The sequence below is a fragment of the Dendrobates tinctorius genome, unplaced genomic scaffold (assembly GCF_039654945.1).
Source record: "Dendrobates tinctorius isolate UK_male_01 unplaced genomic scaffold, ASM3965494v1 ptg000276l, whole genome shotgun sequence".
NCBI classification, from domain to species: Eukaryota; Metazoa; Chordata; class Amphibia; order Anura; family Dendrobatidae; genus Dendrobates; species Dendrobates tinctorius.
The window spans coordinates 4,061,213-4,085,720 of NW_027361943.1; the positions used below are offsets into that span (position 1 = coordinate 4,061,213).

Below are 24,508 nucleotides of genomic sequence, written 5' to 3' on the forward strand. Positions count from 1 at the left end.
CTGTCTGGAGAAGAGAATCAATAGCTTTGACGAAGCCAGGAATCTGAGATATGACCCTTGGAGGACAGGACATGAAAAAACATCTGCGTGGGAGAGAAGAAAATGCTATCCTGTAAACTGTGGTGACAACCTCCCTGACCCGGATGTCAACTATGGAGAGCCATGCGTCCCAGAAGAGAAGACGACCACTGACCTGAGAGATTTCCCAGGTGGGGTAACCCGTCATATCAAGGAGAATCTATTGGATCGGGCAACAGAGGATCTGGCAGAGCACGGCTTTAGAGCGCCATGCCGGGGTTGGTTTAAAGAACGGCTTCCTGGATTCTCGCCGGGCAGGAGACTGTTATCGCTGAGAAGGGATCCTGGAGGATGAGCATTCACAAAAGGGACAAAAGAGAAGAGAATATTTCCTTGTAAACGGACGCTTTGGTTCCTCTTAAACCCAGTAGCATATAAGAGAAGCTGATTCAGCTTAGACCCAAAAAGATGTGAGCCCTGAAAGGGGGATTGCTAAGGGACTTTTTGGATATAGGATGCACAATCCAGGCTTTGAGATAGAGAACCCCTCATATGGCTACAATATTACTGGCAATTCGAGCAGAATAGCTGGTGGCATCAAGGGACGCCGCAAGCAAGTATTTAACTGCATGAGCTATCTGATCTGCAAGGTCACCAAGCTCTTCAGATGAGGCTGTTGAAAAAATGACCTGCTGAAGATGCTTTGCCCAGGCAGAAACCGACTTGACTACCCAGGTGGAAGTAAAGGCTGGACAGAGAGGAACACGAGCAGCCTCAAAGACAGACTTGGCCAGGAATTTAATCTGTCTGTCACCGGAGTCCTTGACGGAAGAACCGTCTGGGAGAGATAGGACCGTCCTAATGGACAGACGAGAGGCTGGAGGGTCCACGGCTGGGATTCTGCCCATTTGCTGAGGAACTCGGGGCTGAAGGGATAAAGAATAGTTTACCGCCTTCTGTCTGGGAAAGTCTTTTCTGGGTGCTCCCACTGTTTGACAAAGATTGCCTCAAACTCCTTGTGATTGGCAAAGACCATAGTAAAAGGAGAGGGGGGGCGGTAAGATTTTTTAAATGTTCAGTTGTCTGGAGGTGGGCTCTTCTCGTTCTTAATATTGAGGTACTGATTTGTCGGCCAATGTTAAGACTTCCTGGAGTTTAGAAGATTGGCTCGTGTCAAGGTCAGAATCAGACTGGGAATCAAGATCAGACCCAGGCGGCCCCCTCCGGGAAGTAGGAGTGGGAAACACAGGGCTGCAGTCCGTGCAGAATGCCTAGGCCTGACTTGTGGGCCACATCTTCATGTATAGGGCACAGGTGCACTGGATAGTGGAGTGGAAGGGACGGTACATATGTAGGACCAGAGCCTCCCTGGAGATGAGAAGGGATGCTGAGGAGGGCTACGCCTAGATGGAGGAAAAACAAGATCCTGTACCGAGTCTTACCCGTTCCTGGTGGAGCAGATCATTGCAGCAATAGTAGCAGCATCGTGTAGGTACCAGAAAGAGAGCAACCTCAGTGATGTGAAGGAAGGGGCAGTATGACCCGACCCAACGGGTTGTAAGTCAGAAGTCGGCACAACTCACAAACAACGGGGTTGAAAAGGAGATAGGAAGGCCCTACCCATAGGGAATGAGGAATGGTCACCACCTGAGCTCAAACCTGAGCCTGTCCCTGCACTCCCCTAACGCCCTATGCAGGTCCTTCTCCCTGCCACTGTCTCGAACCTAGTCCTTAGTAGTCACCTATTACTGCCCTGGTTAGTGCACTGGCTGGCAAGGTGAACTAGCCTCACCTCTGCAGATAATACACAGAGGAGAAAGTGACAATCATCAAAGAGACAAGTTGAAAAAACACCATACTTAGCCTTGTAACACTGTTACCAAGCTCCACTCCGCAGGTGACACTGAAGCCGGACTCCAAACTCCCCGCAGCGTAGGATAAGACACCTAGACCGCTAGCAGCTGATACACGCAGACACCAGAGAGCTCCTCATACTTCGGCTGGTCTCCAGAGAAACTCTATCACAAACAGTCAGCTGATGCATCAAGTGACCTTTTAAAGGATGATGGGAGTGGTCACCACTCACATCAACTGACCCAGCAGCACTGCAATAACACCAGATTGCCAACGGGGAAAAACTGACATTAACACCTGATGGTCTAAAAGGAAAAAGTGGAACCAGAACTGCCACAAATCCAAAATTGTATTATGACAGGCGGACATAAGCAGGGAGCGCTGAGGAACTGAGGAAAAAGAAAGTGCTCTTATGGGAGGAAAAAATGCACGAAGGAAACCTCTCACGCTGAATGGATGGTGCTCACAAAGGGGACGGTAACCAAACACGGCCTGAAATGAGAGCAGTGCTCCCATAGGCTGGAACAGGCACGCAAGACAAAGAACACTTTTAACAGGTGCACATTGGGGGTGTTCCCGAATCTAGCCTGATAAGGAAGTGGAAGTCGAAGAAAAAGACCGAGCAAGCCCTCAATTCTAACAGTCTATTCAGTAGGACTATCAGCTGTGTATCCACCAGACTTCTGCACAACACAACTGATGGTCCCAACCCCATTTATAAGGCAAGAAATCCCACCTATTAAACCTGACAGGGCACACATGTGAAGTGAAAACCATTTCCGGTGACTACCTCTTGAAGCTCAGAGTATGCGAAGAGTGTGCAAAGCAGTAATCAAAGCAAAAGGTGGCTACTTTGAAGAACCTAGAATATAAGACATATTTTCAGTTGTTTCACACTTTTTTGCTAATTATATAATTCCACATGTATTAATTCATAGCTTTGATGCCTGCAAAAACCTTGCATGGAACAAACTATAAATCAAAAAAGGACAAGACCAGGCAAAAAATGGTTGCACACCAAAATAATTAATATTAGTAGAAAAATCACAATGTGTTTATTGGGAAGACAAGACACACAATTGTATTAAAAGCATTTATAAAGAAGACAAATGCAATATCAAAATGCCACATCCCTAGACCCAAATATCACATGTGACCATGACTGGTGCAATATTCTCCATATGAAAGTACAACACCAATATATAAACAATGCTTGAGGTAAAGCCTACTCATAAAAAAGATATGTAGTCATGATATAATTGACGACTTGATAGAACCGCATACATGCTGAAGCCTCCAAAAAATGGTAATATGAGGGAAATAAACCCAAAATGATGAAAGCAAAAAGCAAGCTGAATGACAGAAATCAATGGTCCATTCTCACTGCAAGTGCAAGATGATGAAGGTGCCCTCAGCGTGGGCATCACCCAAAAGGAGTAAGAAAATAATGACCAATCATGAACCTGATAATTCTCAGAGCAGCTAAGATTTCAAAAAAGAGCCAAAACGGGCTAAGGTTACATGGAGGACGGGAAACAGGGGTGTGGGCAAGACCCCACGTGTATCATTGCCTATAGGAGCTTTGTCAGGGGAAGTGCGTCTGCATTCCCCACATACACATGTTATATACGATCTAATTATTACCTCAAATAGTCCCTAGTGTGTGAAGTATGCCCCTTTTTTCCGGAGAGGGATCCTCTCCCCCAGACGCCAGCATCCATGCTGCGCCATCGTGAGATCAACGTCGAGACCACATAAGACGCGCATGCGCTGTACTACAGACCACCAGAATGACCGCTTTCTAAGATAGCCTAAAATGATCTGACACCCCTGCTCCCCCTCAGACCCCCTGGCTATATGACTCGCATATAAGCCGAGAGGGGGACTTTCAGCACCCAAAAATGGGCTGAAGATCTCGGCTTATATGCGAGTATATACGGTACGCCTTTTTTCAGCCAAAAACTGTTTCGCTTATTTATTAACTTATTAGCAAGAAAAAGCCAACTGAAGGCAAACGAGTGACCACCAACAGAATGACCACTTTCTAAGTTAGCCTAAAAAGAAAAGTCTCACACAAGGGTTCAAACACACGAATGTCTATACGGCTGTTGCTACATGGTGACATGTTTCCTGCAAATTGCCTGAGAATTGCTGTTGATCAACACATCATACTGTAGCACCAAGTTTATTCAGGAATGCGTGTCTGGGGAAACATCTCTGGACAGTGCTGTCGCACAACATATTTAGAGCTTGCAACGAATTCATTTTTACTAGAAGTGTATCTGAACACCTCCAGTGTTATGGGCACTCAAAGTGCTGAAAAGACTATCTGTTAACAGATGACACGACCGATGACCATACATTATGATCCGTGTTCCACTGACTATTATCATGCTAAAAATCGGATTGCAGTAAAAAAGACAATTTAGGACATTCCCGTCCACATTTAAATTAACTAATTTTGCATTGAATGATTTAATTTCCATTTTATCTAAAAACGGATCGAAAATTGGAAATAAAAACTGGATATGTGAACGACGCCTTACAGTACAATGAAATGACACCAGACTGTTAGGCGTATGTAGAGCTTACCTCTTACGTTTCTTGGCCTCCTCATTCCCGTCATCCCTCTTTCTCTTTCCATGACTTTTGTGGTTTCCTAAAATATATACCAAAACTGATTATTATTCTCACTAACATACCAGACACACATCATCAGAGGAGCAGTCTCCACCTCTCACCATGGAAGAACAATCTATTACACACCATATGGACAAAACTATTGGGATACATACACATTAATCCCAGAGGAGCTTTTAAGGCTAATTTCACATTAGCGGTTTTTTTTGTACAGCGCATCACATGCAATAAAAACGCATGCAAAACCGCATCATGCATTTTTGCATGCGTTTGCATTTTTATGCGAATTCGTTTCCTAGGGGTTAAAGCCAGTGTCTACATTTTTTATGCCAAAAACGCATGCGCATGAAAACGCAGACGAACGCATGTCCATAGACTGTAATGCGTTATTTTGTCGCATTCCGTGCGCAAGCATGCGCATACATTTTTTTTACCCCTTTTGGCGGACCCAAAAATGCAACAGGTTGCGTCCGGCACTCCTAGGCGCACACCTTGAAAAAGCGCAAGAAAACGCAAGACCATGCGCATGCCATGCTAACATAGGTACGCATGACGCATGCACGCGCACGATGCGCTGTGCAAAAAAACGCTAATGTGAAACCAGCCTAAGACATCCTCCTTTAAATCCAGGATCATTAACCCTTTCGTCCCAGAGCCTGTTTTCGCCTTCATGACCAGGCCAGATTTTACAATTCTAACCACTGTCACTTTATGTGGCTATAGCTCTGGAACGTTTCAATGTATCGCAGCGATTCGGAGACTGTATTTCGTAATACATTGTACTTCACGATAGTGGTAAAACTTGCTCGATATAACTTTATATTAATAAATATGTTTATTTCTAAAAAAAAAAAAAATATCTAAAACTTGGCGAAACTTTTGAAAATTTCACAATTTTCAAACTTTTAATCTTTATACCAGAGTTATGTCACACAAACTAGCTTATAAATAACATTTTCCACATGCCAAAATTTGCCGTGCAATTTTTCCAAAGTACGCAGGTACCCTAGATTTGTTGAAAAACGACTGCTTGGGCGCATGGTAGGGCTGGAAATGGAATGAGCGCTATTTTGGCTGGTATAGGTTGCGGATACCACGTCACATTTAAGCCACTGACATGTCATAACAGCAGAAACCCCCACAGGTGATCCTATTTTGTAAACTTGTCCTCTCAAGGAATTCATCTAGGGGAGCAGTGAGTATTTTTAACCCTCAGCCGGTTCACAAACTTGTATAAAATGGAGATGACTACATAAAATATTACTATTTTTTCCACTAAAATGTTGCTTTGACACCAAGTTTGCAGTTTTCACAAGGGGTAATAGGAGAAAACAAATAGTACAATTTGTTATGCGATTTCTCCTGAGTATATCAATAACCCCTAAGTGATCGAAAACTACTTTTGATGCACAGTGCAAAGCTCAAAAGGGAAGGAACGCCATAATACAGTGCAGATTTTGCTGCACCGGTTTGTGGGGGCCATGTCACATTCGCAGAGACCCTGGGGTGCCAGAACAATTTAACCACAAAAAAAATTGTTTCAGCCCGAGTTTGCATTTTCACACTGGGAAATGGGTAAAAATTCTGCCAAAATGTGTCACACAATTTCTGCTGAACGTGGCAATATCCCATAAGTGGCTATACAGAACTGTTTATACACACAGCAAGACTTGGGAGGGACAGAACACTATTTGACTCTTGGAGAACAAATTATTATAGAATAGTTTCCGGACTCTACAGTATATACAGAGACCCTAAATGCCACAAGAGCAGAATTCCCCCTCAAGTGACCCGATTTTGGAAAATACACCCCTTTCGGATTTTATCTACAGGTGTAGTGACGATTTTGACTCCATAAGTGTTTTCCAGAAACAAGCAGCAATGGATGTTGCTGAGTGACAATTGCAAACTGGCATTATAGTGACCAGTATATTGTAGAGCCCAGCCCACGCTTCTGGAGACATGCACTCGTAAATTAGGTGAGCTCTCATTGGTGCAGAAATGCCAAACATGTGGAAACTAAATGTGGATTAAGCACACTGGGGCTCAGAATAAAGGGAGGCATTTGGATTTGGGAGCGCAGAATTTGCTGAATTTCTTCTAGGGTGGTGAGGAGCCGTAGCACTTTTCCCGAGCCATTTTGCTACCAGTAACGTAGAAGCCCCCTATATTTCCGTTAACAGATGACACACCTGAGCGGGGACTTACTTTTTTTGTGGATTGAGTTGAAGCTTTCATTGGGAACATCTTACATAAGGTTCTGATCACATTTATCCGGCGCTCTACGCTCAGCATTTACGGTACTTTGGGGTTTCCATCTAAATCTCAGAGAGGCCCAATTCCCCATGGAATCCATTCACTATACTGAGGCAGCAGAGTTACTCTAGACTCCGTCTGGCCTCTGTTCAGAGTTGCACAAAATTGACACTTATGTACGACTAAAAAGATGGACACCGCCGGATCACAGATCAGACGCCATCTACAGTGCCTCCGTCTTCTTCATTATAAGGAATCTTCCACTGTGGATTCCATCAGAATCACGTATTTCAGAAACTTACACAGTAACCCCGGTGTAAGGGCTCAGCACAGAGCATAGGATAAATGGGAGCCGAGCCATGTGATGGCTTGTTTTTTGCGTGACGAATTGACGTTTTTATTCGCACCATTTTCGGGCACAGGACATTTTTTATTCACTTTCTATTCCGATTTCTGGGAGGCAGAACAATGACTAGCAATTCAGCAATTGTTTTTTGGGTTATTTTTTTAGTGCCATTCAGCTTGTGGTAAAATTGATAAGAAAGATTTATTCTTCGGGACAGTACGATTACAGCGATACCCAATTTATATAGTTATTTTGTTTTGCACTTTTTCGCAACTAAAACGTTATTATAGAAAAAAAAATGTTTTTGCATTGCTTTATTCTGACAACTTTTTCATTTTTCCACTGTTAGAGCTGTATGGTGACTTGGTTTTTGCAGGACAAGATTATGTTTTCATCGCTACTATTTTTATTTCGATTTGACTTTTTGATTGCGTTTTATTGTACTATTTGTTTGGCGATATGATAAAAAGGCAAAAGGTTTTTGCTCCGTTTTTTTTTTTACGGTGTGCACTGAAAAGTAGATAACTAGCATGACAGTTTTACAGGTGGGGTCATTCGGACTCGATGACACCAAATATGTGTACTTTTTTTTTCTTTTACATTAACATACATATTTATTGTTTTCAAAATTTTTTCCTTTTTTTAAATTTATTTTGATACACATACCGTATATTCTCACGTATAACCGGAGATTTTCAGCCCATTTTTGGGGGCTGAAAGTCCCCCACTCTCGGCTTATACGCGAGTCATATACCGGGGTCAGTGGGGGGAGGGGAAGCAGGGGTGTCAGGTCATACTTACCACCCCCCTGGCGTGGTCTCTGCAGCCACCCGCTTCTCCCAGGTCTCAGGGTCCTTCCTGCAGCGGTCACGTGGTACCGCTCATTAAATTCATGAATATGCGCATATTTATGACTTTAATGACCGGTACCACGTGACCGCTGCAGGAAGGAGCCTGAGACCAGGAGAAGGGGCTGCACAGAGACCACGCCAGGAGGGGGTAAGTGTATGCTATATTTACCGTTCCCCGGCCCATCGCTGCGCGCTGCTCTACTGTCTTCCGTCCTCTGTCTGTGATGTTCAAACAGAGGGCAGAGTGCAGACACAGGGGCGCGCCGCGATGGACGGAGGATCGGTAAGTATCGCTAGTGCCGGGGTCCTGAGCCAGCGACGGAAAGTATTTTTTTTTTCTATTTGCGGTGGCAGCAGCATATGGGGGGGGGGGATTTATGGAGCCCCTTATGGTGGCCTTATTGCGTCCAGATTAGGCACCCTCCAGATACTGCTGGGGCCCTGGCCCTGTATCCGTGACCGACACGGTGGACCAGGTCAAGATAGATAATAGATAGATATGAGATAGATAAATAGATAAAGAGAGATAAATAATAGAAAGATAGATCTATAGATAGATGGATAATCTATAGACATACAGTATGGATAGATATATCTATCTATAGATAGATAATACCAAGCCTGATGTTTAGTAATAACCATAATAAAATGGTACATAAAGAGTTAAAGACAAACACACAAAATCTGCGCAATATCTGTTTAATTTAAAAAAAAAAAAAAGAAAATGGTGTGGGCTCCCATGCAATTTTCTGCGCCAGAGAGGGAAAGCTAGCGACTGGGGGTCGAACTTTATAGCCTGGGAAGTGGGTAATACCCATGGATCTTCCCAGTCTATTAATATCAGCCTGTAGCTGTATATTTAGACTTTACTGGCTATTAAAATAGGGGGATCCCCTCAAAAAAAATAAAGTGGAGTCCACCTATAATTAATAGCCAGATAGGCTATGCAGACAACGATGGGCTGATATTCATAGCCTTGGGAGTGGCCATGGATATTAGCCTCCACGCCAAGCTACAAACACCAGCTCTCAGCTGCCCCAGAAATGGCGTATCTCCAAGATGCTCCAATTCTGGAACTCTATTCCCACTGCCCTGTAGTGGTGGCATATGGGGCAATAAGAGGTTGATGTCACCTTTGTATTGTAAGGTGACATCAGCCCGGTTAGTAATGGAGAGGCGCCAATAAGACACCATTACTAATCCTGTAATTGTTATATGGGAAATAAACACACAGCCAGAATAAAGTATTTCAATTAAATAAAACAAGAGAAAGGAAAAGCAATATATCTAAATATGGGAACTCCGCATTATATAGAAAAAGTAACAATTTTTATTAATGAATACCAGCACATACATGAAACAACACAAAAAAAACCATGATACATTTCCATATATACTTGTTGCTGTGTGGGGTTTTTTTGATGTGGGAGAGTCATTACATCATTATTCCATGACTTGCTTGTCTGCACTTTGCACTTTTTTAATTCTTTTTAAAAAAAATTTTGTGTTGTTTCATGTATGTTTTTATATATATTGTGGAGTTCCCATATTTAGATATATTGCTTTTCCTTTCTCTTGTTTTATTTCATTGAAATACTTTCTCTTGTCTACTGTTTTTGAATATATCTTTGGTGAACCCCTTATCGATTCTTAATAGTTCAGTGGTGCCCTCCGTCTAACAATCTCTCACAATGAAATAAAACAAAACAGTTTTCCATCTTTTATTTTTGCCTAATTCCTGCGACGTAATCCATGTAATAATGAGTGTCCCATGACGATCTCCCCTAAAGAGCTGTCACATCAGGAGATGTGACCGCTCTATAGGGCCTCCAGTGACTCAGTGACAGGAGACAATGGCTCCTGTAGTGTTATCACTGAAGGGTCACAGGAGTTGATCCTCTCACTTGACGGCAATATTGCATGAGAATTTTCTAATACAGCGGGGCCGCAAATGACAGGATTAACTCCTGTGACCTGACGGCGGAGTGATACAGTGCAGAAGGATACCTTCCTCATGGTATCACCGGAGGCCACTGGAGAGCGGTCGTGGGACACTCGTTATTATATGGATTACGTCGGAACAGGGAGTATACGGTTGACTTTTGACTTTTTTTTTTTTTTTTACAGAGGATCAAGGGCTTCATGGATTAGCAGTATGGTATGTAGCCAGATGATGAGTCTACTACTGCCCTATTATCGGCTACTGATGTCACTGTAGCAGGCATAGCCGGATGGGACTAGTAGTCCCATTGGACGATGCCTGCCTACACACAGACCCACACACACACACACAGCCGCGCACACTCCGGCCGACCCCCGCAGACACACGTACACACACATAGATACAAACAGACCACCGCACACAGACATGCACAGTCTCCGAACACACACTTCCCTCCTTCCTATCTGCAGCGTTTCTTGCACTCACATCCGCAGTACATCTGCAGATCTGATTTAAACCTGCGGTTTTGCTGCAAATTTCACTTACTCAATGCAAGTCAACGGGTGCAAAAAGAATTGAAATGTTGTGGGGAAAAAAAACGCTGCAAATCCGAGCGTATTTTTCCGCAGCATGTGCACAACAAACCTTAAATTCCCATAGACTACGATTGGCTGTGCACTACACTGTGGATTTGATACATTTCTGCGCATCCAAAACGCTACAGATCTGCATCTAAATCCGCAACGTGTGCGCACAGCCTAAAAGTCCATGTTTTAACCCTCAGACCAGTAGAAGGGTGACAACTAATGGTCATTCTATAAAAGAGTTGCATATCTAAACACAATGGAAAATTAATTGTATGCTATTATGTTCAAGTGGTGATCTTTGCACTTCACACTATCAGGAGCTCCATTATTGATAAAATAAATAAAGAGTGTGGAAAACAAAGACCACAGCTGAGGAACAAACGCATAAAGCTCATGGAGATCTAGACAAATACCTAAAAAAGGCATCTGACACCACACAACCCCCTCTTAAAAAATCTTCTAAGAGACCTGCCACCCCAGATAATATGGAGACGGCTCGGACTCTGCACCGATTTACATAGCATTCCTGAAAAACTAATGGCCCAGAATATGAAACCCTCTTAGAAGAACTGACCGGCCTTTGAACAGATTTACAATTGGGTCAGAGAGTAGAGGTTTTGGAATCTACCAACATGGAAACAGTCGATGCGATAACTTGCCTCCGAGATCAAGCCCTCCAGCAACAACAACTAAATATGGAACTCTTGGCGGCGGAACACCAAGGAAACCGAAGCCGGAGGAAAAACATCCGATTGAGAGGCATACCTGACTCTTTTGCACGTGAAACTCTTGTAAAGGTTTCTAATGAAATTTTCACTAACTTTCTTGGCCAAGTCTGCCTATGGAAGGCAGCAAAACATTAGTTTGCCTATTGGCGTGCTGCCTTACATTACAGTCTGCCTATGGGGGCTGCACTATATTACAGTCTGCCTATGGGGGGTTGCCTTATATTACAGTCTGCCTATGGGGTTCTGCCTTACATTACAGTCTTGTTATGGGCGGTGCTGCCTTACATTACAGTCTGCCTATAGGGGCTGCTGCCTTACATTACAGTCTGTCTATGGGGGCTGCACTATATTACAGTCTGCCTATGGGGGGCTGCCTTACATTACAGTTTGCCTATGGGGGGTGTTGCCTTACATTACAGTCTGCCTATGTCAAGTGCTGCCTTACATTACAGTCTGCCTATGGGGGCTGCACTATATTACAGTCTGCCTATGGGGGGCTGCCTTACATTACAGTCTGCCTATGGGGGGCTGCCTTACATTACAGTCTGCCTATGGGGGCTGCACTATATTACAGTCTGCCTATGGGGGGTGCTGCCTTACATTAGTTTGCCTATGGGGGCTGCACTATATTACAGTCTGCCTATGGGGAGTGCTGCCTTACATTACAGTCTGCCTATTGGCGTGCTGCCTAACATTACAGTCTGCCTTTGGCGTGCTGCCTTACATTACAGTCTGCCTATGAGGGCTGCACTATATTACAGTCTGCCTATGGGGGGTTGCCCTATATTACAGTCTGCCTATGGGGTGCTGCCTTACATTACAGTCTGCCTATGAGGGCTGCACTATATTACAGTCTGCCTATGGGGGCTTGCCTTATATTACAATCTGCCTATGGGGGGTGCTGCCTTACATTACAGTCTGCCTATAGGGGGCTGCTGCCTTACATTACAGTCTGTCTATGGGGGGTTGCCTTATATTACAGTCTGCCTATGGGGAGGTGCCTTACATTACAGTTTGCCTATGGGGGGTGCTGCCTTACATTAGTCTGCCTATGGGGGCTGCACTATATTACAATCTGCCTATGGCGTGCTGCCTTACATTACAGTCTGCCTATGGGGAGTGCTGCCTTACAGTACAGTCTGCCTATGGGGATGTAGCCTTACATTACAGCATGTCTATGGGGAGGTGCCTTACATTACAGTTTGCCTATGGAGGGGCTGCCTTACATTACAGTCTACCTATGGGGGGTGCTGCCTTACATTACAGTCTACCTATGGGGGGTGCTGCCTTACATTACAGTCTGCCTATGGGGAGTGCTGCTTTACATTACAGTCTGCCTATGAGGGCTGCACTATATAACAGTCTGCCTATGGGGGCTGCTGCCTTACATTACATTCTGTCTATGGGGGGTTGCCTTATACTACAGTCTGCCTACGGGGAGGTGCCTTACATTACAGTCTGCCTATGGAGGGGCTGCCTTACATTACAGTCTGCTTACGGGGGGGTGCTGCTTTACATTAGTCTGCCTATGGGGGCTGCACTATATTACAGTCTGCCTATGGGGGGTTGCCTTATATTACAGTCTGCCTATGGGGTTCTGCCTTACATTACAGTCTTGTTATGGGGGGTGCTGCCTTACATTACAGTCTGCCTATAGGGGGCTGCTGCCTTACATTACAGTCTGTCTATGGGGGCTGCACTATATTACAGTCTGCCTATGGGGGGCTGCCTTACATTACAGTTTGCCTATGGGGGGTGTTGCCTTACATTACAGTCTGCCTATGTCAAGTGCTGCCTTACATTACAGTCTGCCTATGGGGGCTGCACTATATTACAGTCTGCCTATGGGGGGCTGCCTTACATTACAGTCTGCCTATGGGGGGCTGCCTTACATTACAGTCTGCCTATGGGGGCTGCACTATATTACAGTCTGCCTATGGGGGGTGCTGCCTTACATTAGTTTGCCTATGGGGGCTGCACTATATTACAGTCTGCCTATGGGGAGTGCTGCCTTACATTACAGTCTGCCTATTGGCGTGCTGCCTAACATTACAGTCTGCCTTTGGCGTGCTGCCTTACATTACAGTCTGCCTATGAGGGCTGCACTATATTACAGTCTGCCTATGGGGGGTTGCCCTATATTACAGTCTGCCTATGGGGTGCTGCCTTACATTACAGTCTGCCTATGAGGGCTGCACTATATTACAGTCTGCCTATGGGGGCTTGCCTTATATTACAATCTGCCTATGGGGGGTGCTGCCTTACATTACAGTCTGCCTATAGGGGGCTGCTGCCTTACATTACAGTCTGTCTATGGGGGGTTGCCTTATATTACAGTCTGCCTATGGGGAGGTGCCTTACATTACAGTTTGCCTATGGGGGGTGCTGCCTTACATTAGTCTGCCTATGGGGGCTGCACTATATTACAATCTGCCTATGGCGTGCTGCCTTACATTACAGTCTGTCTATGGGGAGTGCTGCCTTACATTACAGTCTGCCTATGGGGATGTAGCCTTACATTACAGCATGTCTATGGGGAGGTGCCTTACATTACAGTTTGCCTATGGAGGGGCTGCCTTACATTACAGTCTACCTATGGGGGGTGCTGCCTTACATTAGTCTGCCTATGGGTGCTGCACTATATTACAGTCTGCCTTACATTACAGTCTGCCTATTGGCGTGCTGCCTTACATTACAGTCTGCCTATGGGGGGCTGCCTTACATTACAGTCTGCCTATGGGGGGGCTGCCTTACATTACAGTCTGCCTATGGGGGCTGCACTATATTACAGTCTGCCTATGGGGGGGTGCTGCCTTACATTAGTCTGCCTATGGGGGCTGCACTATATTACAATCTGCCTATGCTGCCTATGGGGGTGCTGCCTTACATTACAGTCTGCCTATTGGCGTGCTGCCTTACATTACAGTCTGCCTATGGGGGCTGCACTATATTACAGTCTGCCTATGGGGGGTGCTGCCTTACATTACAGTCTGTCTATGGGGAGGTGCCTTACATTACAGTTTGCCTATGGAGGGGATGCCTTACATTACAGTCTGCCTATGGGGGGGTGCTGCTTTACATTAGTCTGCCTATGGGTGCTGAACTATATTACAATCTGCCTATTGGCGTGCTGCCTTACATTACAGTCTGCCTATTGGCGTGCTGCCTTACATTACAGTCTGCCTATGGGGGCTGCACTATATTACAGTCTGCCTATGGGGGTTGCCTTATATTACAGTCTGCCTATGGGGTGCTGCCTTACATTACAGTCTGCCTATGAGGGCTGCACTATATTACAGTCTGCCTATGGGGGGTTGCCTTATATTACAATCTGCCTATGGGGGGGTGCTGCCTTACATTAGTCTGCCTATGGGGGCTGCACTATATTACAATCTGCCTATGCTGCCTATGGGGGTGCTGCCTTACATTACAGTCTGCCTATTGGCGTGCTGCCTTACATTACAGTCTGCCTATGGGGGCTGCACTATATTACAGTCTGCCTATGGGGGGTGCTGCCTTACATTACAGTCTGCCTATGGGGATGTAGCCTTACATTACAGTCTGTCTATGGGGAGGTGCCTTACATTACAGTTTGCCTATGGAGGGGATGCCTTACATTACAGTTTGCCTATGGGGGGTGCTGCCTTACATTACAGTCTGCCTATGGGGATGTAGCCTTACATTACAGTCTGTCTATGGGGAGGTGCCTTACATTACAGTCTGCCTATGGGGGGCTGCCTTACATTACAGTCTGCCTATGGGGGGCTGCCTTACATTACAGTCTGCCTATGGGGGGGCTGCACTATATTACAGTATGCCTATGGGGGGTTGCCTTATATTACAGTCTGCCTATGGGGTGCTGCCTTACATTACAGTCTGCCTATGGGGGGTGCTGCCTTACATTAGTCTGCCTATGGGGGCTGCACTATATTGCAATCTGCCTATGGGGGTCCTGCCTTACATTACAGTCTGCCTATTGGCGTGCTGCCTTACATTACAGTTTGCCTATGGGGGGGTGCTGCCTTACATTAGTCTGCCTATGGGGGCTGCACTATATTACAATCTGCCTATGAGGGGCTGCCTTACATTACAGTCTGCCTATGGGGAGTGCTGCCTAACATTACAGTCTGCTTATGAGGGCTGCGCTATATTACAGTCTGCCTATGGGGGGTTGCCTTATATTACAGTCTGCCTATGGGGTGCTGCCTTACATTACAGTCTTGCTATGGGGGGTGCTGCCTTACATTAAAGTCTGCCTATAGGGGGCTGCTGCCTTATATTACAGTCTGCCTATGGAGGGGCTGCCTTACATTACAGTCTGCCTATGGGGGGTTGCCTTATATTACAGTCTGCCTATGGGGTTCTGCCTTACATTACAGTCTTGTTATGGGGGGTGCTGCCTTACATTACAGTCTGCCTATGGGGGGTGCTGCCTTACATTAGTCTGCCTATGGGAGGTGCTTCCTTACATTACAGTCTGCCCATGGGGGGTTGTGTCATGATTTGTAGTTTTGCCCTGTCCTGTATTTTGTATAATATGTCATTTAACTTTTCTCTGGTTGTATTTGCTGTAAATTAACCATGTCTCCTTCCCCCAATACTTTGCAATGTCTTGTGATGTACCTGGACCATAATCTAATTTAGGCTTGTGTCAACAGCTAGTGGAACTATGGCTATTGTTGGATATTATTGGATAGTATTGGATATTTGATATTGTTTGCTCCCTGCCTTAATAAATCTCGTTGGATCGTCCCTCGGCCTGTTGTCCCTTCTTGCTCTGTCGTATACCCCGTCACAGGTTGCCTTATATTACAGTCTGCCTATGGGGGGTGCTGCCTTACATTAGTCTGCCTATGGGGGGCTGCCTTACATTACAGTCTGTCTATAGGGGTTCTACCTTACATTACAGTCTGCCTATGGAGGGGCTGCCTTACATTACAGTCTTGCTATGGGGGGGTGCTGCCTTACATTACAGTCTGCCTATGGGGGGGTGCTGCCTTATATTACAGTCTGCCTATGGGGGGTGCTGCCTTATATTACAGTCTGCCTATGGGAGGTGCTTCCTTACATTACAGTCTGCCCATGGGGGGTTGCCTTAGTCTGTGTAAGGTGGGGTGCTGCCTTACATTAGTCTGCCTATGGGGGCTGCCTTACAGTCTGCCTATGGGGGTGCTGCCTTACATTACAGTCTGCCTATGGAGGGGCTGCCTTACATTACAGTCTTGCTATGGGGGTGCAGCCTTACATTACAGTCTGCCTATGGGGACTGCACTATATTACAGTGTGCCTATGGGGGGCTGCCTTACATTACAGTCTGCTTATGGGGGGCTGCATTATACTATACAAGTCTGCTTATGGGGGACTGCATAATTCTGTAGAGTCTGCTTATGGGTGGGCTGCATTATATGAGGACAATCTGCTGTACTATACTATATGGAGGCAATCTAGGGGGCCATCATACAGTGTGGAGATTACAGAGAGGGGGCCATCATAGAGTATTGTAGCCAGTTTGGGGGATACTGAGGGGTCAGTATACAGTGAGGGGGCATTATACTGTGTATAAGAGAGTATCATTGTGTATATGGGAGCTGTTCAGGGGGAGACTCGGGACATTATTAAATGTAAAGTGGACACTTATTGTTATAGGGGAACTCAGGTTACTGTGACTGTCACAGGGGCACACAGGGCATTATTACATTCTAGGGGACAAAATGTGGGCACTGTTTTCTAAGGCACTTGCACCCGGCATTACTATATTCTAGAGCAGTGGTTCTCAACCTTTCTAATGCCGTGACCCCGCAATACAGTTCCTCATGTTGCGGTGACCCAAAACCAAAAAATAATTTTGGTGGCTATTTTATAACTGTCATTTTGCTACAGTTATTATTCGGAATGTAAATACCTGATATGCATTATGTATTCTCATTGGTACAAATCAAACATAATTTAAACATAGTGATTAATCATAAAAACAATGTTTAACCCCTTAGCGACCACCGATACGCCTTTTAACGGCGGTATTTAACTGTACTAAAACCACAGCGCCGCTAATTCACGGCGCTGTGGAGAAAGTGAATAGCGCCCTCCAGTGTCGGATTTTCTCCGGGGTCTCGGCTGCCGATGGTAGCAGAGACCCCAGAGAACATGAATCGGTCGGTTTTTACCGACCCCGCTTTTGCGATCGCCGTTATTAACCCTATAACGGCGACCGCAAAAGAAAAAGCCGCAATTGTGCATTAAATTTCTCTTTCCTCTGATGTGATCGCACATCAGAGGAGAGAGAACTAGGGTCCCCGATCCCCCCCGGTACCTCTCCGTGGTCCAGGGTCCCCTCCCGGTGGTCCCGCGTCCCGCCGGCATCCTCCGGTGGGAGCAGCCATCTTGGATCCGGAGAAAATGGCGGGCGCATGCGCAGTGCGCCCGCCGGGAATCTGCAGGCTCCGGCTGGCAGATTCCATTCATTCATTTGATCACGATGATAAACTATCATCGTGATCAAAATAAACAAAATAGTACATAATCCCCCCGTTTATCACCCCCTTAGCTTGGCCAACATAACGAAATAAAGAAAATATTTTTTTTTCAGTTTTCCATTAGGGTTAGGGTTGGGCTAGGGTTGGGGTTGGACTAGGGTTAGGGCTAGGGCTTGGGTTAGAATTAGGGTTAGGGCGAACTAGGATTAGGGTTAGAATTAGGATTAGGGAATAGGGTTGGGATTAGGGTTAGGGTTGGGATTAGGGTTAGGGGTGTGTTGGGGTTAGGGTTGGAGCAAGAATTGAGGGGTTTCCACTATTTACCAACTTTAGGGGTCTAAAAAATCACTTTTGTGGAAATAAAAAAGACTTTATTTTCACGGCTCTGCGTTTATATACTTCTGTGAAGCGCTTGGGGGTTCAAAGTGCTCACCACACATCTAGATAAGTTCCTTAGGGAGTCTAATTTCCAAAATGGGGTCACTTACGGGGGGTTTCCACTGTTTAGGCCCATCAGGGGCTCTGTAAACGCATCATGACGCCCGCAGACCATTCCATCAAAGTCTGCATTCCAAAATGGCACTCCTTCCCTTCCGAGCTCTACCATGAGCCAAAACAGTGGTTCCCCCCCACATATGGGGTATCGGCGTACTCAGGACAAATCGCACAACAACTCTAGGGGTATGATTTCTCCTGTTACCCTTGTAAAAATAAAAATTTGGGGGCGAAAAGATCATTTTTGTGAAAAAAAAAATGGATTTTTTATTTTCACGGCTCTACGTTATAAACTTCTGTGAAGCACTTGAAGGCTCAAAGTGCTCACCACACATCTAGATAAGTTCCTTAATGCGTCTAGTTTCCAAAATGGGGTCACTTGTTGGAGGTTTCCACTGTTTAGGCACATTAAGGGCTCTCCGAAGGCAACATGGCATCCGATCTCAATTCCAGCCAATTCTGCGTTGAAAAAGTCAAACAGCGCTCCATCCCGAGTGCTATAAAAGTGGTTTACCCCCACATATGGGGTATCGACGTATTCAGGAGAAATTGTACAACAAATTTTGTGTTTGATTTTCTCTTTTAACACTTGTGAAAATAAAAGAAATTGGTTCTGAAGTAAATTTTTTGCATAAAAAAGTTAAATGTTAATTTTTTCCTTCCACATTGCTTTAGCTCCTGTGAAGCACTTAAAGGGTTAATAAACTTCTTGAATGTGATTTTGAGCACCTTGAGGGGTCTAGTTTTTAGAATGGTGCCACTTTTGGGTATTTTCTGTCATGTACACCCCTCAAAATGACTTTAAATATGATGTGGTCCCTAAAAAAAATGGTTTTGTAAATTTTGTTGTAAAAATGAGAAATCGCTGGTCAACAAAAAAAAATTTTGCTTCCAAAATTGTGGTGATGTAAAGTAGACATGTGGGAAATATTATTTATTAAGAAATTTGTGTGACACATCTCTCTGATTTAAGGGCATAAAAATTTAAAGTTTTAAAATTGCTAAATTTTCGCCATATTTCCATTTTTTTCATAAATAAACACAAGACTTATCGAAGAAATTTTACCACTAACATGCAGTACAATATGTCACGAAAAAACAATCTCAGAATCAGCGGGATCCATTAAAGCGTTCCAGAGCTATAACCTCATAAAAGGACAGTGGTCAGAATTGGCCTGGTCATTAAGCTGCAAACTGGCTCTGTCGCTAAGGGGTTAATTATATGTTAAGAAATATTTATTACTAAGTTCCAATAAATAACATTTCACCAAGGCATAGCATGGGTTTAAATATAACAGTAATATAACAGTAAACAGTGCAATATTTTGCTACAGTATGCTGCCAAATTCAGTGAGATAGTTGTGGTTGCTTCTTACTTACCAATTCAGAAATTCTTGGGGCAGTCTTTGCAAGGGCACAGCAAAGATCACTTTCTGCAACAAGTCTACTTCGGTATTTAGACTTGATTACCAGCAAGCTGGAAAACTGTTTCGCAAAGATATGTTGTTGGAAAAGGAAGAAGGCGGCGCAGCACAGTCTCAGCCAGAATAGGATATAACTGTAAACACTTAATCCAGAATTTTGTCAGTGGCATCGTAGAGAAATCTGTTCTCGCTGCATCATTGTTAATTAGGTCAATGAACTCTTCCTGCGCTGTCTCCGGAACATCTTCAACTTTCACGGTGAATGGACTTCTGGCAAGTGCAAATGGGCAGTCAGGTAGGAAAGTATGATGAAATTTCGTCTGCAAGCATGTGCAAATGTTCTTTTACAGAAGTGATCATCATAATTTTTTTTGTCTGGCTCAATGTCATGTTCCTCAAAGAAGGCAGATAATGTAGGAAACATGTACATTTTGTTTTTATCCAATTAATTTTCCAAAGCTGAAGTTTCATTTGGAATGATCTAATTTTTTCGGACAAATCGAGTCACGTTGCATTTGGTCCTTGCAGTGATAAATTTAAGTCATTCAAGATGACAAAGATGTCCACCAAGTAAGCTATTTTCTGCAACTCAGTTTTATCGCTAAAAAGTGCTTCGAATTGCGGTCTTGCTTTCTGATTAAAAAATGTTTTCAATTCATCACGAAGCTCAAAGACACGTTTTAAAACTTTTTCTCTTGACAACCATCTGACTTCAGTGTGAAATAACAGAGCTGTCAGGAACACCGCACTGCACTCGTTCACTGAGCCAGTGCGCATGTCCTGAGTACCAAAACAGTGCTCAAAGATACCTGTGGAGCAGGGCAGCAGCGATGACGATGCATGCTCCAGGACCTGAAGCACGTGACTGCTGGGGGCGTGGCCTAAGCTCCACAGAGCTAGGAGCTGCAGGGAAACTCCTAGAAAGGTAACTACAGGACAATGTTACCAAGGGGCATAGACAGACAGAAACAAGATCAAGCCGGGTCAAAGCACGAGATAGCAGGACAGTACCAAAGGGTTAGACAGAGCGAATAGTCAGGACGTAGCCATAGATCAGAAATGCAGAACGGGCAATGGACGGTACAATAGGGACAAACTGCAATGGAGTAACAATAGCCAAGCCAGGAGGTCAGAAACGGAGAAGACAATAGTACCATAACGAGAGACGGAGTACAGAGTGAGGGAACAGACCGGGTCATACACGGGAATTAAACAAGCAATGCAGAATACACGCACACCAGGGGGGGTCGGTCAGACACACAGCCAGAATAACAGTATAGCTGACAGAGAATGCTAGTCTGGAGTGAGTATAAATACCCCTCCCAGATCCAAAGAGAGGCCGGCAAAACTTAACCCTGTGGGAACAGGACATTAACCATGTCCTAACAATGACAAGAGCATTGTTTGGCGCATCTAGCTCGTTGCATAGTTGCCAAAACAGCCGACTGTTTAAGGTGTTCAACTTAACAAAATTGACACGTTATGACGTTTTCGTTACTTCTTGTAAATCTTGCGGCCGTGTCTTAGTCGCTAATATTTGGCGATGTATCATACATTGTGTTGCGATTGCTTTTGGCGATTCATTTTGTACCAAACGTTGAAATCCTGAGCGACATCCTAGCATAGCAGGAGCACCATCTGTGCAAATACCGTAAACCTTTTCCCAGGAGATGTTATGCGCTTTTAGAAAAGAACCAACTGCGTCAAAAACATCATGTGCAGTTGTTGTTTCAAGCGGTTTGCAAAAAAGAAACTCATCTTTAAAGCCGCCATCATTAATATACCTCGCGTAAACCAATAACTGTGCACAGTTTGCCACGTCTGTAGATTCATCAAGCTGGATACTGAATATTGGTAGTGGTGCAGATTTAATTTCCTGGATCACCTGATCAAGAATATCGGCAGACAAGTCCTCTATTCTTCTGCGGACAGTGTCGTTAGATAAGGAAATTGCATTCAATTTCTGAACATATTCACTTCCAATTATCACTCGAACTATGTCTTTTGCAGCTGGAAACAGTAAATCCTCAGCAATGGTGTGAGGTTTCATAGCTCTGGCAATTCCGAGTGCCACCAAATATGACGCTTCAACAGCTGCTGCATTGTGTTTGTGGTACTGGCCACCAGTGTCAAATCTAGATTTCTTGAGTCCATCAGCTTTGCATCTAAAATAGTGGATATCCTTGCCAGCACAGCTTGGATGCTTGCTATCAAAATGGCGTTTTAGTTGGATCGGCTTCATAGATTCAGCTGAGAGAACTTCACAACAAATAACACATTGTGGTTTCTCAATTCCTGCTGTAATTATTAAGGTAAAACCATACTGCAAGAAATCCTCATTGAATTTTCTTTTCCTAATATTCTTGTCTACACGATCCATTGTCGTGAGACAAGCCGACCAGACCAGCAGGCTGTCTCGCAGGCTCTCTTGGCTCTCTGCCTCTTGCCTCTCCGCCTCCTAGGCTTCTGTCCTCCGGCGCTTGCTACGTCCGCCCACTGATGACGTCAGCAAGCGCCGGACACACGTAATGCGCTGCTATGGACTGTGGAGCGTTCCCCCCGCCCCTTAGGCCCCAGATGGATGATGCAGTCATGTCTGCGCATGTGCGCAGGCATTCAGTTTGGAACGCACATCCATAACGGTGTGCGTTCTAGCTGAATAACGCTGCTGCAGACGGTAGCACGACTTCTCAGCGGCTAAATCTATCGGAAATATGTATTTTCCGATGGCTTTAGGCGACCCCTGTGTTTTGGTCGTTCAACCCCCACCGGGGTCGCGACCAACAGGTTGAGAACCGCTGTTCTAGAGGGTTGCTTTAGAATTTGAAGGGCACACAGTATCACACAGTAGGTGCAGTAATAGGGACACATAGGGCAGCAACGGCTCAGCATTGGGGTATCAGCAGGATGAGGGGTTTGTGCCATTGGGGATAGATGGTGATGGGGCTGGAATATGAGAAGTGAAACGTGTCTTTCTTGCAATCTCTGCAGCTGAGTCCTGGCTGGAGAAGTTGTCATTGTCGATCTGGGCCAGATGGAAAAGACGTGAAAAGTGAACGATTCTACTATCAGAAAGATTGTCAGCGGAAAGTCACCATCTACAGTGCCTTGCGAAAGTATTCGGCCCCCTGGAACTTTTCAACCTTTTCCCACATATCATGCTTTAAACATAAAGAAACCAAATGTACATTTTTGGTGAAGAATCAACAACAAGTGGGACACAATTGTGAAGTTGAACGAAATTTATTTGTTATTTTAAATTTTTGTGGAAATTAAAAAACTAAAAAGTGGGGCGTGCAATATTATTCGCCCTCTTTACTTTCAGTGCAGCAAATTCACTCCAGAAGTTCATTGTGGATCTCTGAATGATCCAATGTTGTCCTAAATGGTAAATATATTCCACCTGTGTGTAATCAAGTCTCCATATATAAATGCACCTGCTCTGTGATAGTCTCAGGGGTCTGTATGATGCACAGAGAGAATCATAGAATCGTAGAGTTGGAAGGGACCTCCTGGGCCATCTGGTCCAACCCCCTGCTCAAAGCAGGATTCGCTAAATCATCCCAGTCAGATGTCTGTCCAGCCTCTGTTTGAAGACATCCATTGAAGGAGAACTCACCACTTCTCGTGGCAGCTTGTTCCACTCATTGATCACTCTAACTGTCAAAAAGTTTTTTCTAATATCTAATCTGTGTCTCCTCCCATTCAGTTTCATCCCATTGCTTCTAGTCTTTCCTTGTGCAAATGAGAATAAAGTTGATCCTTCTACAATGTGACAGCCCTTTAGATATTTGTAGACAGCTATTAAGTCTGCATCATGAAGACCAAGGAACACAACAGGCAGGTCCGTGATACCGTTGTGGAGAAGTTTAAAGCTATGTGCCCACATAAGCGTTTTTTAAGCGTTTTTCCCATGCAAAAACGCTTTAAAAACGCATACATTAAGCATCCCATTCTTATAATGCATTCTGCAATTTTTGTGCACGACGCATTTTTTTCTGCATAAAAAAACACAACCCAGTAAAAAATGTCACATGTTCATTGATTTTGCGGTAAAAACCGCATTTCCTACTATATTCTATGAAACTGGGAATGCTCTGGAAAAAACGCATAAAAATAGCGCAAAAAAATGCATTTTTCCTGGGAAGGAGTCCGGTTTTTAGTCAGGAATTTTCTGCATACGTGGATACATAGCCTAAAGCCGGATTTGGATACAAAATGATTTTCAAAACTTAAACATCCCAAGGAGCACTGTGCAAGCGATCATATTGACATGGAAGGAGTATCAGTCCACTGTAAATCTACCAAGACCTTGCTGTCCCTCTAAACTTTCATCTCAAACAAGGAGAAGGCTGATCAGAGATGCAGTCAAGAGGCCCATGATCACTCTGGATGAACTGCAGAGATCTACAGCTGAGGTGGGAAAGTCTGTCCATAGGACAACAATCAGTCGTACACTGCACAAATCTGGCCTTTATGGAAGAGTGTTAAGAAAGCCATTTCTCAAAGATATCCATAAAAAGTGTTGTTTAAAGTTTACAACAAGCCACCTGGGAGACACACCAAACATGTGGAAGAAGGTGCTCTGGTCAGATGAAACCAAAATCAAACTTTTTGGCAACAATGCCAAATGATATGTTTGGCGTAACGGCAACACAGCTCATCACCCTGAACACACCATCCCCACTGTCAAACATGGGGATGGCAGCATCATGGTTTGGGGCTGCTTTTCTTCAGCAAGGACAGGGAAGATGGTTAAAATTGATGGGAAGATTGATGGAGCCAAATACAGGACCATTCTTGTTGAAGTCTGCAAAAGACCTGAAACTGGGATGGAGATTTGTCTTCCAACAAGACAATGATTCCAAACATAAAGCAAAATCTACAATGGAAT

The 24,508-nt window shown here is 44.6% G+C and overlaps 1 long non-coding RNA gene and 1 pseudogene across 1 annotated transcript in view; both read right to left on the reverse strand.

The window, feature by feature from the left end:
• LOC141072582 (uncharacterized) overlaps nucleotides 1-4,532 on the reverse strand; it is a 28,739-nt gene extending 24,207 nt beyond the window's left edge. Inside the window, exon 1 of the long non-coding RNA XR_012226705.1 lies at nucleotides 4,465-4,532. This is a non-coding gene — a long non-coding RNA (uncharacterized lncRNA). The remainder of the gene's footprint in view (nucleotides 1-4,464) is intronic.
• Nucleotides 4,533-19,537: 15,005 nt separating this feature from the next.
• On the reverse strand, nucleotides 19,538-21,994 carry LOC141072583 (zinc finger BED domain-containing protein 5-like; annotated as a pseudogene).
• Between the last annotated feature and the right edge of the window lie 2,514 nt (nucleotides 21,995-24,508).